Source organism: Zalophus californianus, chromosome 6 (genome assembly GCF_009762305.2).
Source record: "Zalophus californianus isolate mZalCal1 chromosome 6, mZalCal1.pri.v2, whole genome shotgun sequence".
Lineage (NCBI taxonomy): Eukaryota > Metazoa > Chordata > Mammalia > Carnivora > Otariidae > Zalophus > Zalophus californianus.
In genome coordinates, this window is record NC_045600.1 from 27,745,642 (window position 1) to 27,760,646 (window position 15,005).

At 54.1% G+C, this 15,005-nt stretch overlaps 1 protein-coding gene across 5 annotated transcripts in view; it reads left to right on the forward strand.

Moving 5' to 3' along the window:
- The window catches only part of MIDEAS (mitotic deacetylase associated SANT domain protein), a 65,420-nt gene that overhangs the window by 14,103 nt on the left and 36,312 nt on the right, over positions 1–15,005 (forward strand). For 4 of the 5 annotated variants that reach the window (XM_027570713.2, XM_027570711.2, XM_027570715.2 and 1 more), the window contains exon 1: positions 9,927–10,835. The exons of the other annotated variant lie outside the window; for it this stretch is intronic. The gene's annotated coding sequence lies outside the window, so the exon portion shown is untranslated. Of the gene's footprint in view, positions 1–9,926; positions 10,836–15,005 lie in introns of those variants that run through there. 5 annotated transcript variants of the gene reach the window in all.

A 15,005-nucleotide genomic window follows, 5' to 3' on the forward strand; every position in this document is an offset into this window, starting at 1 on the left:
TTTATTCTAAGGAAATAATTCTAAAGAGGAAAAAAGCTATATGCATAAAGATATTTATAGCAACATTGTTTAAAATAGCAACAAACTGTAAACAGCCTAAATGTTCCACGTGGCTATGTAACTCATGAGTTCGTGATACCTAGATCCAGTGGAATATTGTGCCATTGTGAAATTAATATGAAGGTGATACTAATTCATAGGAAAATGTTGATGAATTTTGGTGAAAAAGTGGTTTTTGTTTTAGCAGGCAAAATTGCAGATACACTTGAGTGCATAAAAACTAATTACACTGGCCATAGTATAAATTGGCACAAGGTAAATGAGGTGAAGTGGCTATGAATAGAGTATTTTGTGTGTTTGAAATTGCTTTAAAAAATATATATACTTTATATACTTTTTTAAAAAAAAAGATCTTAATGTATCAAAGACTTTGGCTCTGGGTGGGAAGGCCAGGGGGAGGGACCTCCAGGCCTCCCATCTGTTACCACCCGGAAGACAGAACTTCTGTGTCTTATCAGCCACCTGCACTGCAGGGGCTGGAGAATTCAGATTGGCTAACTGAGTCTTTTAGTGATGGAAGGCCTGACCTCACAGGCTGGCTAATTGTATAACTTCGGGGCTCCCAGCGTGGACTGCCTGGTGCAGGTGACCTCCAAGTGGCCTCAGAGCCCCAGATGATTGCTCACACCTGGTTTTCCAGGGAACCAGCCCCTTGAGTACGTGTGGCCCTGAAGCTCAGTTCTGAGCCACCCGCTCACCTCCAGGCTGCCTGCCTGGTCCTGGGGGCCTCAGCCACAGGGGGAGGCAACTTATTCTCTCTTCTGCAGTTCCGATAGGCAGCGGCGAGGTATGCTTTGCACACTGACCTCTTGCGGCCCTGCCTAACCCAGGTAGGGCCCTAGTGAGTTAGTGTCTTGGGTGTTTGCAGATTGTATATATTTGTTATAGAATTGAAACTTTGAGTTGCCCTTTATTGCAAGCCTCGGAAAGCCCCCCACATGTATCCAGTCTACCTCTGCCTGCTTAGCAGTCAGGGCTTTCTGAACCCCCATCTTGCCATGAGCTCTGCTGGGACTTGCAACTGTAGGTGTCGCTTTGTGGCTGAGCAGCTGACCCTCTTCTGACCACCTTCTCATATCTCTGGCATCTCATAACCTTGGGACGCCTAGTGAATAGCCTTCTCACTGTCCACCCCACTCTGGTTCTGCCTCCTCACGTGTGTGTAGCCTTTTCTTCTTAATGGGGCACTTTCTTGACATGTGGAGTGTCTGTGTGGTGGGCCCTTGATTGTCCTTTCCCTGTGGCCAGTGTGATTCAGGGCAGGCAACGGAGATTCCTCGGTGTTGTTTGGAGTCCTGAGGTGGGTGGGAGCTGGAGAGCCCTGGGCAGACCTTGTGTAGGCAGGTCGGAGCCTGCTAAAACAGAGGCCACGGCAGCAGTGCGCGTGTGGAGAGATGTCGGGGCCCTGCTGGGGCCCTGGTTATCTCGAGCACCTATCTGTGGAAGCCAAATTCCAGAACTGTCAAAGGTCTGGAGTTTCTTTGTTCTGAGATCAGACTGAAATGGGCCCTTGTGGCTAGAGGTTGGCCAGGGTCAGGGAGAAGTTGGAAAGCTTGTGGGCTCAGGGCTCACCTGAATGCTCCTGAGGGGTACAGAGGCCAGTTTCATATCTTCCGTGATGTGTTTGAAGGCCAGGCGGGGGTGGGGGAGAATATCCATGTGCTTCCCTGGAATATTCCTAGATGCCAAGGTCCCATCCCCACCCCATACAGCGGCCTCCAGCCTGCTCTCATGGGATCATTGCTGGTGGTGTGCGACACAGTCTAAGTAAGAAGCTGTCTTCCTGAGCCCAGGACCCAGCAATAACTGCTCGTCTCAGTTCCCTAATTTAGAGACCACGTGCATGCCCCAGGGCTGTCAGCAGCTAGATTTCTTGAAGCTTGAAACACATTTCCATAGAAACAATGCTATAAATGGTGGTTGAGTTCCTAGGCTAGCCCACAGAGAGCCCTGGTGTCACCTCTGAAGTTGTTGAAATAAGGTATTAGTGAAATTGAGAGCGAAAATGCAGCAGCGAGATCTAGCACCCAGGACGTTAGAGGTTAAATGGTGTGGGTTTATTTGTGTAACTTTGTTTCTTTAGCGGGAGGTATCTTTTCGAGCCCTCCTGCTAAGGGAAGCTCTGGGGCCATCCTGCCCACAGTCATAGCCCTGTCTCTCCCAGCTTGCATCCGTTCTTCCTCCCTCCTCAGGCCAGGAGCCTGGGCTCACCTGCTTCCCGGGAGCTGGGCTGGGTATCTTTATGGTGAGGAAATCCTATTCAATGGCCCTGACATTATTATCATCGTCGTCATTGTTATTTAAACCATCTCCATCTATTTAGAGTAAACATTACACCTTTGCAATTTGTGCTGTTCAGGGTTCTCTTCTGACTGCGGCTAATGTTCCCGTGGATGTTTTAACCTAGTTTGTAAGTCCACCTTTACTATTTCTTTGTGCTGATTTTGTCACATAGCCTGATCAAATGGTTTCGTCAGATTGTTTCCATGTGCCGATCCCTTTCAGGTTTCGTTCTATTACCATACCATACCATAGCCGGAGTGGATTTCAGTTTTGGAGGGTCTGCAAATAGGTGCTATGAGCCTCGTTTGTAAAAACTCCTTTGTGGTGGTATTTTAGATTATTTTCATGGAATCTGGTCTCCCAGTCATAATTACCTGATCAAGGTCTTCAACTCTTGCAACACAGTGCCAAGTCACATTCTGGAAAGGTTTGGACAGGTTCCAGTGGTACAGCAACATCTGTACGGCTGTCTCCTGATGGCCCTGCAGTCAGCAGCTTTCTTGTTTATTTACTTATTTACACGTGGAGTCCAGGCCATAATGGGTCCTTAATGACGTTCTAATTTGCGTATCTTAAATTGCTGGTGAGACTGTACATTCTTCCTCCCGATGATTTACTGTTTGTGTTTCCTCTTGTGTCAAACTCTGTTCATCTTTGTGTCTGTAGAACCTCCCCACTTCCATCTGTCTCCTTAAACCACTCTCCTATCGAGAGACACAATGTCCTGCTTTCCTCGCTCCCTTGCTCCCTCCTGGGTGGGCCCCCCCCCATGGCCTGGGCTAACCCGACACCCGCACCTGCCTGGCTCACCCCCTCACTGGCTGACACTGGTGCTCTGGGTGCAGAGGGAGGGGAAGGGAGGGAGAGGAACAGACAGACACTGGAGGCCCAGTGATGGAAGTCAAAGGGGGGGTAGGTGTGGGGCCGGGGCTTGCCTGAGTGGTTCCAAAATAGGTTCCTAAAGTGACCTTCTTGTGAGGGGCTGCTGGGGTGGTTCTGGGGGGAGCCACGCAGGATGTTAGGGCTGGAGAGGGCATTGGAGTTCATCTGGTCTAAGGGTCACCCACTCCAAGGCCCATAGGGAACAAGGGCATTCTCAGTAAGAGAGGCTGGCTGGGTATAGGAGAACAGCACAGGAAAGATAGTAAGTGGCCAAGGAAGCAGTGGAAAATTGGGGTGTGGGAGTCCCACCGCAGTGCTGCTCCTTTCTACTGCCAGTCTCTCATAATGCCACCCCCCTCGTGTAGCTACTCTGCCCCACCTCCAAGAAGGAGGGCTCAGTGTGGCCAGTGTTCCAATTTTTTTTCATGACAAACCAGAAATCCTGATTTTTATTTTTTTATTTTTTATTTTTAAAAAGGTTTATTTATTTGAGAGAAGGAGAGAGAGCAGGGGGAGAGGCAGAGGGAGAGAGAGTCGTGAGCATGGAGCCTGACACAGGGTTTGATCTCACAACCCCAAGATCATGACCTGTGCTGAAACCAAGAGTTGGACACTTAACCAACTGCACCACCCAGGCGCCCCCAGAAATCCTGATTTTTAGTTCAAATCTCCTGATTTAAAAAAAAATGTTGATAGTAAATTTAATTCACTTCAAATCAAACACATTATATGGGTCAAATAAAATATATCTGGGGGTGAGAATGGATTGTGAGCCTCCAGTCTGTGACTCCTAATTATTCGGCTTCCTTACTGGAAAAACACAAGCCCCGGAAGGTATCCTCATATATCAGAGAGAAGGACTTGGAGAGGCCAGTGATTGAATTCCATCTGTGTGACCTTGGAAGAGGTGTTTAACCTTTTTGAACCTCAGTTTCCTTATCTGTATAATGGGAATCATGGCTTCCTCTCAGGGTGCTGGATGGACCCATTGGGCTCACATCACATCAAGCATTTAGTAGACCTTTAATAAATGTGTTGCTAGGTGCTGCGTGGGACCATCCAGAAAACTAGAGGAAGAACCAGGCTTAGAACTTTGCTCTCCTGACTCCCAGTCCAGAGCTTGTTCCACATCACATTGGCCTGCTTCCATGGGAGTTTCAGGAAGCATCTGGAACAGGGGTCCTTCTGATCCCTGGGAAATTGCAAATCACTTTATGAAAGCTTGATTGCCGCACAGCTACTGAGCCCAGGCAGTGGAGACTCTCAGCTCTGTGGACTTCGTCCTGTGGGCTCCAGAACCCAGGAGATTGAGTCTCAGTAGTAGTGGTGCTGGTAGTAAATAGTGGTGGTGGTGGTAGCAGTAGGAGTATTGACCCTAAGATGCCAGTAACTATCAGATGCACCGTTATTTTTTGCACAACTAAGAAAGACAAAAAGCTGCTGATCAAACCATGACATGCACTCTGAAAAAAAATTAAAAAACAAACAAACCCCAAACCATGACATGCTCTGTTGATTGTAAGATGCATCCTGATTTTGGAGAGGTTAATCGTGCATTTGGGATGGAAGAAATAGTAATGAAAGCAGTGATAATAATAATAATAATGTTACATTTTATTGCTTACCTCAAATGTTCACATGTATTCTTTTTTTTGTGCATTTATCAACAAGAATTTACTGAGTACCCACCATGTGTAGGCGCCAAGGATACATACAAGGCGACTAAGATCTAGACTGTGCTCTGATCCTAGTAAGGAGATGGCTCAATAAGCAGAACAATATATCAGGATGGAGGAAAGATGAACAAGGGGGTGCCACGGGAGTTCCTTAGGAGCAGGGACAGAGGCAGTGAGGGGTGCCTGGGATTGACTTAGGAAGTGCTTTCGGGGAAGGGGATGAAAGAAGCAGGCTAGAGTGGGGAGGACATTATGCAAAAGCAAAAGAAGGATGTGCTGCCGCTGGAGCTAGGTAGCTTCAGCCAGACCCCACAGGGATCCCACAAGTATGACTTGCACCATCACAGAATTGGTTCCACCCTGAGATGGGGGGGTTGAATTTTTTGACCCATCCCCTTGCCCCACCCCCTAATCAATCACTGACTCTAGAGCTCTCTGCCAGCAAAGGCTCCCTTTGAAAAGGGGGCAGCTATGAGCCCTTTGTAACTAACACAGTAGCTGGGGGATTGTGCACCAGTCTGATAAAGGAGATCCAGGAGGGCTCCAGCTGTATATACTCCAGTGGCCTTCCTCTGCTGGGAGTGGTCAAGGAAGGCTTCCCGGAAGAGTTGCCATTGAGCTCAAGTCTGATGGGAGACTAGGGGGGTGGGTTTACCTGTGGATGAAGGTGGGGGGAGGAGGGGCATGTGTGAGCAAGCAGGCATGTTGAGGAACTTCAGCTTGTTTGGCTGTGTGACCCTCGGGCTGGGAAGCAGGACAGAGCCCGTAATGCCTGAAGTGTCCACACGTAACAGTTTGGCCAGTGGGCTCAAAAGGGATGTGATCACTCTAATGGCAGTGAGGATGGTGAGTGTGCCAGGCCAGAAGCAAGGGGATCAATCCGGAGATGAGAAAAAACGATAGCCAACACTTGGAAAAGACTTCGTGTGTGCCACATACTGTGAAGCTCTTGTCTCCATTTTGCAGATGAGAAAACTAAGTGGTTAAGGAACTTGCTCAAGGTCATCAGGCTAGCATGAGCCAAGATTTGGATTTAGGTCTCAGCTTTTACTCTTAAACTGTACACTCCCATGAACACGAACTTGGGATTCTAGTCCATGACCTATCAGTATTTGTTTTCATTTAAAAATAATGTTTTTAAAGCATGCCCCATTGCACACACTCGATCTTGTGGGTCCTGTTCCTCCTGGCCCACGGCCACAAGGTAGGGAAGCTGAGCTCCCGCCAATAGCCAGTGACGGAGTCTGTCTGGGGCTGGTTCCGCAGGGGGCATGGAACCGTGCTGAAAGGAGGCCTTGGCTCTGTGAAGAAAGGGTGCTTCTGGCCCGCCCTCCCTGGCAGCCACACCTGTTGTGTCCTTCCCACTACACCCAGCCAGACGTCGCGCCCCGAGTGACAGCAGCAACTGGGGACATCTGCAGAAGCTGCCTCTTAGGCTTGACAAAGGCACTAAGAACCTAGCTCGGGCCTGCAAGAGAGGGAGGTGGAGGCGAGGGTAGGTGGGAGGGCCAAAGGATGCAGCCAGCTGCGGGCTGGTGTGGCAGGCGCGGCCCTGCCCCAGAACAGGTGACGGAAATGTGAAAGGAGGAGGAGGGTCTCCGGGGTTTTCAAGGATAAAAGAGAAGACGGTGCAGGGACTTCGTGGCACACGGTGGCTTAACTTACTGGCTCGGGTGGTTTTGAGCTCCCTGCCCCCTCAGAAGGGACATGACAAAAAGGGGTGAGGAGAAGGCAATGGCCATCCAAAGAGCGCCCCTCCTCAGGCTGGTGGGTGGCACTGGGGAAGAAGAACGGCGGAAAGGACACGAAGAGACTGGGAGGCGAGCCTTGGAGGGACACCCGGATGGAACTCTGGGTTAGGGTTGGAAAGAGTCTGGGCTGAGCCCAGCAGAGGGTCACCCTGAGGCATATGGGGATGGACCCAGGGGTTTTCAGAGGGGAAAAAGATCTTGCCTGGACTAGGTTCTTGAAAGAAAGAAGCTAGTTTTCGGAGAAGGGGATATAGGCTAAAACAGTAGAAATAAGAACGGTTGTAACCCCTTAAGTGTACATAACATGATACGGTCATAAAGCAGTTTTTTGCCCTTGGAATTCTCCCAAGCCCATAGAAGGTGCGTGTTCTCTCGTTGTCTGTGTAACAAATTCAGTACATCTGTTTTGGGCCCAAAAAAGTGAGGCTCAGAGGTGTCAACTTTCCTAAGATCACGCAGGGTGTTAGCTGTAGTTTGGCAAGACTCCGTCCTGGTTCACTGTTTTTCCCACAGCCTGTCTTTCTTCTGTTGAAACTGCGGGTAATGAGGTCTTAGAGGCGGCACCTTTATTCTGCAAAGGGAAACGACAGCAGGGACACAAGGAACCCAGCACTGTCGATTTGTGATTTCCCCAACTGTATTTGTTCCTCAGTTCCCCAGACTCCAGTAAAGGTTGCTTATTCGCTGAAACACACCATTTGTGCTGGCCTCCATGGAAAGATCCTGACAGAGAAGGGACAATGGAAAAAGGGTAGGAATGCAGGCTGGGGTTTGGGGGGAAGAAAACCCCTGTTGAAATAGTGACTGATGGCAGCAGAAAGTTCGTGGAGGTGGGTGTGTGGGTAGGGACGACCTGGCTTCCTTGGAAGCTTTTTGTTCCCTCTTAGTAACACCTTTTTTGGAATATAATTCAATACCACAGAATTCACCCTTGGGGAAGCTTTTTACTGGTCTCGGGTTGTCCCAGAAGTGGACACTGCTGATGGCCACTCGGGGCACTGACGGGCACTCGGAGCCAAGTCCAGAGAGCTGGTGCAGCCCCAGGAAGCCTCTGTAAGGCCATTTTCTGCCCTCATCGGGACCCAGAGTTTGTAAGCCTGTGTTGGGTGCTTTGCCTCCTGGAGTGTTTCTCAGCAGGCACACTCCCTGGGACCTGGAGCTCTCTGCTCCTCTCTTCCCTGCAGCTTGTAAAGGTCGAGAGAAGCCCGCTGTATGGGGAAGGTCCCTAGAACACCTTATTTTCTTCTCCAAAGGGCACCCTTCTTGGCTGCCCCAGAGACTAGAGCTTCTAAAACCAAAACTTTCACTTCACATGTCAGTGATTCTGCACTGTCATATCTGCAGCAAAACTGACCTCCAGGGCTTTCTCGGAAGAGCTGCAGCTGTGTGTGCACATCCTCATCGGCCTGCCTGTGGGAGGCGGACTTCTCCTGCAGGGGGGTCGGGGGGGGGGGGGCGTCGGACACCATCTTGAGCCCTCCTCCCCTGCACGGACACGTGCCCCTTTCCTTCCTCTCCTCTTTCTGAAATGGCCTGAGTCTGGAAGCTGAGTTGGGGTGAAGGGATGTGCTGTTCCCAGATGAGCAGGACTCCTCCGGGTCCAGGGAGGTCCTCCCTGACTCCTGTTTCTCATGCACCCCTGCCACCTTCCCCCCTACTCCTCCTGCTGCTTCCTGGGCCCGAGGCCCAGCAGCCCGGCAGCCCGGCGTGGGACAGGGAGGAGGTCCTGGCGGGACGAGGCTGAGTGAGGAGTGCCCTTTGGAGTGGCTCCCACTCGTTCCCTGGAGGTTGGGCCCTGGCTTCATGGTGGCAGGCTCTTCTAGGAATGTGCTTCCCAGCTGGGTTTTCTGGTTGGTTGGGAACATCCCTGGGCTTGCTCTGGGCTGGCTTGAGGCCAGATTTCGGGGTTAGGCCCTGGGGCAGGGGGGGAGAGGAGGGCAGGATGGCCAGAGGCCTGCAGACCTGGCAGCCGTGGGCACTGGACACGAGGTAGCTTTGCTTTTGCTTCCCTCACTTGGATGAGGTGTCAGCGGGAATGAAGAAATCAGACAAATGGAAAAAAAAACCAAAAAGCCTTTACACCAAACCCCTGCCTGGGAGTCCTGAGAGTCCAGCCTCTACTTGGGGGCCGGGCCTGCATGCCTGAGCACCCCGGTCCCTCAACTGCTCACTGCCTTCCTCTTGGGGGAGCTGGGAAGAGGAACAGAGAAGTGACAAATGTTTGGCTTGCCCTGTGATCTTGCGCGAGTCACTTAACCTATCCGAACCTCCGTGTGCTCGTCCATAAAACGAGGGGGATAAAACTCTCACACACGTAGGGTTGTTGAGTAGGCTGTGTGGGGGGACGCACTTTGAGTATTGTCAGGAACAATACCGTCATTGCAGATGCTAAATCCTAGAGCCTGGGCTTTTCTTTGTTGGAGGTGGTTTCCCTGGCTCCTCCATTCACTTTTTACAATCACGGAATCCTGGATTTTAAACTGGAAGGGATTTTAAGAGGTCATCTGGTGCAGTCCCCTGGCATACTTATCTCTGTTTGGAAGATGAGACTGCTTTAGGTTGTCCTTTTGCCATATCTGTTCTACCCTGGTACAGTAAGCCCTCTTCCTCCTGGGTGAGGTGTGAGCTCTGGGTGCACACAGGTGCTCCAGCCAGCAAAGGGGTGGGACAGCACCGGACAGTGGTGCTCCTCAGGAGCAAGGGTGGGTCTCTGTCATCTGCTCCCCAGGGGCAAAGGCCCTTGCCCTGCAGGCTCAGATGGTCTGGGAGAATCCCATTCCACTGCCTCTCCCCTTCTCCCTGAGAAAGCAAGAGATGCACTTGCTCCTCAGGACTGGCCACGGGGGAAAGCAGCTGCCAGGACCCGGTGTTTTTTCCTTCAAAGGCAAACCTTCTGACCCATCTCTTTGGGGGAAAAAAACAAAAACAAATGGAAAGAACCTCCCCTGGACTTTCTCCTGGCCCTGAAGCTTCACTGAATGTGGGGGCCAAGAAGAACCTCCTGAGCAGCAGAAATGTTTCTCATCTTCCCACCAGCCAGGCAAGACGGCATGGGATGGGGGGGGCAGCTAGGAGGGAGGGGGGGGAAATGTGGGCATGCAGTGAAAAGCTGCCCCAACTGCCTTCAGTTGCTATAATGAAACCCAGGAGCTTTTCATCACCTCAGTAACTGGGTCCTTTATAGGGGCTGGGACGTTTCTCAATAACCTTTACACCACCAGGATGCTGGTGAGCCAAAAGTGAAACTTGGAGAAACTTTAATAAAGTGCCTTAGAGAGGACTGTGCATGATTTACCGTATCCAAAACCAGAGTTCTCTTTGTGGAAGAAAGCGACTTGTGTCCTCCCCAACATCACATACACACTTTCCTGGCAGGCCCGATGGGTTTCCAAGCATTTCGTCACCGTCTCCTTCTGACCTTGGTGTGAAAGGAACGAGCCGCGTGGCCTGTTGGTTCCAGCAAAGCCATCGGGGGCGCGGGCCTGGGCTGAGGGAGGAGGGCGACCCACTAGAGAGTGGAGGCGAGGTCTGCTGGAAATCCCCAGCCCGGACAGCCGCCCAAGGTTTAAGGACGCCTTCTCCGGCCTTATTTGGTCGCAGGAAGTGGGCGGCGCCAGGCCTGCCGGCTGTGAGGCCGACCCGAGACAGTTGTGCTGATGAAGTGGTGGAGCTGGTTCCTGCTCGCCGCCGTGCCGCGCGCGCCGGCGGCCGCTGGGCGCTCCGCGCTCCCAGCCCGGAGTTGTGCAATCCTTTGTAGCACGCCAGAGAGTCCTCCTCCTTCGCTGTTGCCTCTCGCCCTCTCTCTCTTTTTTTCAAGCTGTGAGCTCAACCGATGAGTCAGAGCAGTGCAATCCTGACACTGCATCGCAGGACTGGGGGTGACACGGAGGGAGGGAGAGCGATCGCGAGGCAGACACCGCGGGCGCGGGGTGCGCGGAGGCTCCTGCGCCGCAAGCGAGGGGTGACAGCCCGCGCGTCCCGCCCGGGCCCCGCCAGCAAACTTCCCAGCCTTGGGAGGCGCGGGCTGGCGGAAGCCCTGCGAGCGCCGCGGGGAGGCGGAGGCGCCTGTTTGTTTTTAAAATCCGGGAGTGCGTGCAGGCGGCCGGAGCCTGGGAGGCGACCGAAGGCGGCGGCCCGCAGCGGAAGGGGGGACAGCCGATGTTGGAGCTCGGGCAGGAGCGGGGTAAGTGGGGTTGCCCGGCCGGCGGCCGAGGCCTGCACGCGGCGAGGCGCAGCCCGCCCTGGCGGCGGCGGCCCAGGGACCCCGGGCTGCGCGCAGGCGGTGGCGGCGGGGCGCGCGGGCTGCAGCTCTGCAGGCGCGGCCGGGAGCGGGGGCGCGGGGCTGCGGGGGGCGCGGCGCGTCAACTTCTGCGGCCTGGGCGGTCGGGGCGGGGTGTGCGTGTGTACGTGCGTTCGCCGCTCCGCAGCCCGCGCCTCCGCGGCCCGCACCGCCGGCCCGCAGCTGCGTGTGCCGCGCCAGCCCGCGCGGTGTTTGTGCAGCTACGCAGCTCGCGCGCGGCCCCCGCCCACCCGGGCGCGGTCCCGGCAGGAAAACCCTCCCGAACCGCCTGGCCCGCCGCGCTGGCGGCGGCGGCGGCGGCGGCGGCGTCGACTCGGGAATACGGCTGATCCTCCGCGGGAGAGAAACGTGGTGTCTGGGGGGACCGGCTTGCGTGACCGAGCCCAGGCCCCGAAGGCGTCGGGAGGGGCTCGCGCGAGCTGCGGGAACTTGGCGCGGGAGCCCCTTGCCCAGGTCCTGCCAGTGTGCACGGCAGAGTGGACACGGAAACTGTGCCCGCGCCGGGAGTTTGGGGGGACAGAGGTGCAGGGGCGGCGGGGAGCTGGGGCAAGTGCAGCAGAGGCCTAAAGTGGAGCGCTTAGGGCGGGCGGGCCGGCCTCACCCCGCGCACCCCGGCGCTGCTGGCGCACCTCAGACCTGTCATCCTTCTCGCCCGCCGCCCCCGCACGCCCGCGCCTTTGCGGCCTGCCCAGCTCTCCGCGCGCCTCACCTCGTGCTGTGTTTGTGGTTGCCCGCCCGGAACTCGGGGGCCCGGGTTTTGTCTGGACCCTGCACATGGCCGGCTTGGTGGAGGTAGTCATACCCTCCCAACTCAGGCTTCCAGGAGCGTGTGCACCAGGTTGCCCCCTCTTGGGGGCCCCCACCCAAGCCTCTGGCTAAGGGCCTGGTGCCGCCCTGGGATTTTCAGGCCTCAGCCCCGAGGAAGGCAGACCTGGAGGAAGTACCTGCCGCCTGCCAAAGTGGAGGCCACTGGGTACTCCAGCCCAGCCTCCAGAGCAAGCTGTTGGAAGGATGAAAGGGGAAGTTACTCGCCCCATTTAAAACTTTGTTGGTCACAACTTTGGTGGCTACTTCCTGCTTCCACCAGCCCACATCGGATCAGTGTGCCAGCCTGTGGAGCCTGGCTCTGGGGCCGGTGGGATGGGAGGAGAGCTGGCTCGCCGTGGCTGACTATGGAGGCCTCCGTGGCACGTGTGTGCAGGGGATCCCTGTTGGCAGTTGGGGCTGGGGGGAGGGGAGGTCTGGCTTGCTCCAGCAGGGGGAGCCTGGCCTGATGGCAGCCTGGAGGGCTGGCTTCTCCTTGTCCCTGCAGCTTCAGGATTGAAGCTCAACGGGAGGCCTGGTGAAGGTGGAGGAACTGCAGCTCTGAGGAGAAGCCTCTCCTCCCCTGTGGGGCCCAGGCTGAGGAGAGAAAACCACCCATCCTGCTCCAGAACCTCCCAGGGATGGTGTGGCACAGAATCAGAGACATGCACCCTTTCCAACGGCAGTTAGATGGCTTCAGGACCGAGGGGGCAAAGAGAAACCTTTCCAGGTTGCGAAGTTCCTGGTCCTCTCTCTTTCCTACTGCTCTGGACGGTGAATAATAAGGGTGTAAACATTCAATTACTGTGATAAACCATCGCAGTGCATGGCCCAGTCTCCATTCTAATTGGATTGGCCTCTGGCTGGTTACTGTGATCTGAGTAGCTCCTAGGGGACAAGGGGGTGAAGAACCTAGAGGGTGTCCCCCCCACCATACAGCTTGCTCTGGGACAGTCTGCCCACTGCCTGCTGTGGCTTTTCCAAGTGCCAGGCAGAACTCTCACCTCACTTTAGGAAAGGGTGCCCTGGAATGAGGGAAAAAAAGGGCATACGCAGTTACAGATTCAGTTAAGGGCTGCCCGTGCCTGCAGAACCCAGGGAAGGGCTACCCTGTGGGGCCGGGAGAAGAGGGGAGTGGGAGAAGGATGTGGGGGGGGGGCACCTGGGGCATAGTATCTTGGAAGGGGAATGGGCCAGTCTGGGAATCTGGCCTTGATGGCCCCTCTCCTGCAGCTTGGGTCCCTCAGGAGGAAACCTTGCTCACGGAGGAGTGGGATGACCACAAGTAGCTGGGAGATTCCTGCTGATCCTTTTAGGCCTGTCTCAAATGACACTTCTTTGGAGATGCCTCAGCCTTCTTCTGAACACTCGTTTCCGCCTCATGTAGTCATTTGTGTACATATCTACTGTGGTGCTCAAAACATAGACTCAGAGAGTCCCTGAACTCCTTTGCACAGTTGCAGTGAAGTTTCTGTATGTGAAACGCTGAAAGTCTATTTCGGGATGACCATAACCTCTGCCCTAGTGTATGTTCTGTATTGTTCTCACAATGCCTGGCTTCTAGTAGGTGTTTAGTATATGTTAGTTGAAAAATGAACGAAAGATCTCCATGAGAAAAATGAGGGCTTGTGTGGGGTGGGCCCAGTGAGTCCCGATGCTAGGATTGATAACGCACCATTGGTTTCAAGAGGGTCAGTCCACGAGTGAGTCTGGTGCCGGCGAATGCAGTTTCTTGGCCCTGCACTACGGCTGGCCTTCCAGAGAGCTGGAGAGTATGTCTGATCGTTCTGACCCCAGAGGGACCTCGGGATGGAAGAGTGTGAAGCCTCCTGCCTGGGAATCTGCTAACCTGGTCATTTCCTTTGGCCAGGCCAAATTGGCATCCTTTCTGTGTGTGTGTGCATGTGTGTATGCACGCGTGTATCAGTATAGAAGCAGCCTTGGGGGCTCCATTCTTCCCTGACTCACCATAGGCTGCAGGAAATGCAGCCAGGGGTTGCATTCCAATGGAGGGGATGCTCCTGCCCAGTGGAGCAGTGACTCTGTGCGGCTGAACTAAATAAACTGCACACAGGGCTGGAGCTAGGTGGACCTGAAATCCCCAGGTCTTACTTAAGGGATCTGCATTTGCATTCGAGACAACATTCAGGATACCCTGAGACTGTGAGCTCATTTTATGAATCAGAGGCATTACCGCATAACTTTGGTGTTAGAAACTGCTATTTGGAATCTAGATCACCCTCCCTCTACCCCAACACACACACACTTACAGGGGCTCTCACAGCCACACACTTGGGAGTGAGAACAGCTTTTGGCCACACCCAGTTCCGCCCCCACACTCAGAACACCATTCCGGGATGGTGTGTGGACAGTAACCTGGGCAGTGACTATGAAGGAAGCTCAGTAGGTGCACAGGAACGAGGACTGGGCCGACCTGGGGTTCCTACTCCAGCTTCTCTACTTCCTGTGTGGCTTTGGGCATTGCTTCACTTCCTGAGCCTCAGTTTCCTCACCTGTAAAATGAGGATGATAATAGTACTTCGTAGGGTTGCTGTGCAGGTTAAACGAGATCACGCATGCGAAGTGGTGCATAGTAGGTACTCAACAGATGGTGGCTATCATTCCACTGATCCCTCCCAAGTTCACCTGTTCACCCTCTTCCCAGGGAAGAGGAAATGAAGCGTGTCCTGCTTATGGTAGGAGGGTGCTCCTCCAGGGCATTGGGGCCTGTGTGAATGAAGCTCCTTTTATAACTCCCTAGGCCCCCGGTAGAGCTGTGTGATCCCCGCCCACCTAGATGGGCCCAGATTCCGGTGCCTCTTTGCTTTTGCGAGGGATTGTGTCCCTGCAGCCCAGAGTTAAGGGCTTAACTTCCCAGAGATCAGACTGTGCTCTCGGGAATCTACCCGCCCAGGCCTCAGGCTGAACTGCTCACGTGGGTGGGAGGAAGGCTGCTTTCTCAGCCACGGAAAAAGTCCCCTTGTCTTTTTTCACCTGAAGCCTCCCTCTGTGACCTCAGTGGAGGCTTGGGTGGAGCTGAGGGTGGGAATTGTCCCTCTAAAGAGCACTTGGGCTCTTTCACCAATCGAAATAGCAGGGGTGGAGTGGGGTAGGGGGGTGGGGGAGACACCGAGGTATTATATAAGAAGAAAGTTGCCACATGTCAGAAAAGAGCTAGGTTTTTGCTAGGGTGGGGGTGGCGGGTCTCCCTGAGGGACTCGATTACTGGCTGTGGTTTGCCAGGGGAGT